Source organism: Pinus tabuliformis, chromosome 2_1 (genome assembly GCF_031772625.1).
Source record: "Pinus tabuliformis cultivar Carrire ecotype Pingquan chromosome 2_1, CPIR1, whole genome shotgun sequence".
In the NCBI taxonomy this organism is placed as follows: domain Eukaryota; kingdom Viridiplantae; phylum Streptophyta; class Pinopsida; order Pinales; family Pinaceae; genus Pinus; species Pinus tabuliformis.
In genome coordinates, this window is record NC_142299.1 from 452921012 (window position 1) to 452924245 (window position 3234).

The 3234-nt window shown below is 41.4% G+C and overlaps 1 pseudogene; it reads right to left on the bottom strand.

Annotated features, from left to right (window-relative positions):
• Positions 1-215: 215 nt before the first annotated feature.
• On the bottom strand, positions 216-1578 carry LOC149200877 (pre-mRNA splicing factor SR-like 1 pseudogene; annotated as a pseudogene).
• Between the last annotated feature and the right edge of the window lie 1656 nt (positions 1579-3234).

Consider the following 3234-nt stretch of genomic DNA (forward strand, 5'->3'; position numbering starts at 1 on the left):
TAACCCCAAGTATGGAATGCTGCCATGTTTTAGATGTGCTGTAAGTGATATTAATAGACAGGTGCTTCTCTTCCTCAACTCCCGCTCACAGTATCACACTAGCTGCTCTGCACTTTAAAATCATCACCTACAGCAGTTTCGTAGCGCGCTACGAAACTGCTGTGTGATTTCAAAAACACAGTCTTGTGATATGCATAATAAATTCTACTGTACTTTTAATGGTCCCTAGCAGGATCCCTGCTCCTCTCTCTGTCATGATAACGATCACCATTGGTTGATTTTGGAATAGCATCACTGCCATTCCTGTCACGAGGCAGTGTTCGACGCACAGGTGAGGCATCTCGGGTAGAAGCACGATGTGGTGCACGCTGGCCAAATGACACAGATAAAGCAGCTTTAACTGATGGTGGCCTTCGGGCAGTGTCATCTGATCCATAGCGATTAGTATCACCAGTCACTCCTGCATGCCGAGTAGGAAGATTCATTCGTTCCAAATGAGCAGTAATTTGACGCATGATAGGTACCGGTATGCGAGGAAAAAGTGTATCAAAATAGTACTGGCCTAGAAGTAAATCACGAACATAAACACCCATTGTGGTCATCCTTCCATTTGATCCTGGAGAAAATTCCTCCTCGTCCTTAACATAAGGCTCAACCCAACCCCATAACGTCTTAGGATCTGCAACATAACGCAGGTACAGGAAACCAATACATCTTATGTATGGAGAATCCTCGTGCTTAAGAAGCCCATGCATTTGCTTCACTGTCAACTTCATGGTAAAAAATTTGTAGAGAAGACAAAATGCTGTAGACGGGCCCCTACAATTCCCTGTCATCCATGGTTCTACATGATCAACTTGATTATAGATCTCATCAATAACTTCATGGTAGATCTTCAGCCTGTACAGTTCCTTGAAGTAATCTGAAGACAGGATGTTCATACAGAGAACCTTTTCAAGCAAAGAATCAATAGGCTTTCCACATGTTTGTACTTCCATATTCTCCCCCAATAAACTTCGTTGAGCACAAAGTTTGATGTCCTCCTTTGTGAATGACGAGTTATAAAAGACGAATAAAATGCAGCAAGGGATTCTTCGAATTGGCAAGGTAGAATGTAAGAGTACTGAACCTCTCTCTCCCTCGATCCTCCTAGATGATCTTTACTGTGCTCTTAGCAAGCTCAGAAAATTCTTCTGCCCACATGCTCTAATATTTCCAATTAATTTAAACACTTTAAGATGCATGTACATTGCACCGATATCATGACCAGTTCTAAGTAATATATTCTGAACAGATGCTTAACTAACACAATTTTCACCAATGTCTGTATCTGTGCAGTGGTCAAGGCCAAATACAGAAACCACTTCACATAAAATTGAGGTCAGGATAGCCCACGTGATTCCACTTCCAACTATCAAGCCTGCACCAAAGTTACAGGTGCCCTGGATCTCAGACATACAAGAAACGCGAATTCAGTCCGATCGGAGGAAACATCTGGAGATTTGAGATGGCTGGGTGGGGCGAACGAAGTTGGGACCCTTACAACGAGGGTTTATATGGCCGCACATCCCCCAAATCCGTTTTTGTGAAGACAAGTTGTTTTCCCTTGTATAACAGAGTTGCAAGAACGCATCTGCTTCATGATACCATGGACCATGTCGAAAATGCTTCTGTACAGCAACATATGCTGAGTGGAACGTATCCCAATACTCGTTCCTTCCAAAAGGTATGTAAGCTTTTAAGAGATATTCATAAAACGAATCAACACCAGCACCAATTCCAGATGAATATTCAATCCATTCTCAAGTTAGTACATACAGTGTGGTTCCCATCAAATCCAAAGGACTCCGCATGCTCCATAATTTACAAACAACACACAATGCTGCTGCCTCATACTCAGGTCCTCGAGCCATAGCACCGCTTTTCCAAATTCTGAACTGTTTCCCAGAACAATTAAACTTGAAATTGATTCCATAAGAGTCAAAACTAACCCATTGTACTTCTCAGGTAAACGTTGAAGCTTAAGATTGCCAAGCTCTGCAAGTGAATCGTGGAGAGCGCCGAGCAGAGATATAAATTCACCATACTATCGAACAACTGCCACCACTCTGTATATTTTACATCAAGATTTAATATCCCACAGCCACAAACAAAACAGCAATTCGACTTTTGAGAAGCTCAACGCCAAATAAACATGTTTTTACCGACATAGCCTGCCGTGTCAAGATGCCCTTTTTTTAAAAAAATTCAATGCATGCATGCGCAATTTAGCGTGTGGTAACTTTTGAACATCTGGCAGCTATAAAGGTGCCACAATAACTTGAACATGATTAACTGCCTCTCTGCTCTAGCGTTCATCGGAAAATTTTCCCAGCAAACGACCAAACCTTGGACTTCAAACATTGCTGATGAATCCTTTTCATTTACATTACTGAAATGCAGATCAAAACAAGATTCATGAACCTGCTCCCACGTATTCAAGAAAGAAACAAATCCACCATTCATACTAATGACATCAACAGGTCCATTATTTGAAATACAAGCAGTCTCTGTTTCACCCAGATTTTGCATGTCATAGTTAGTTTCTGGGACAATCTTAAAACCAGCAAACATTGAAGCGGCTTCAACTGCATTCCTTACATTGCCTTTCTCATCATTAATCCACTTGCATCAACTTCTACAGAAGTTGCAGCTCCATTACCATTACGCAACTCTGATTCTACTTCAGAAGCATCACACATTCCAGAGCCTGGACCATCATTATCACTGTCAAATTCGATGTCTCCAAACGAACTTGAACACGCAGTGGCCTGCTCAACAGGATTGAATCTGATTTCATCTCCGGTGCATTTTAAAATTTCCACCATTGACTCATCTGTTTGTACTTGTAGATTAGCCTCAGACATATTATCAAATATAGTCTCAGTGTTTGATCTGTTCTCCTCCAGTTCTTCAACATAGACCATATTTTGTCTTTAAGCTAAGCTAAAAAAAATTTTGGCAACAGCGTTTTCAGTGATAACACCCTGTAGCATGGTATCATCTACAAATTGTTGATGAGTTAGAGCCTGACCATTCTCACATAGTTGAAGGCCATTAATCTTACCTGTTACTTTAGCATGCTTGATGGATCTACCAAGTCCTTCCATCATGAGAATGAAAAGAAAATGAGAGAGTGGGTCTCCCTGTCTGAGGCCTCTGGAAGGACAAAAGATCTCAGAGGGAGAGCCATTC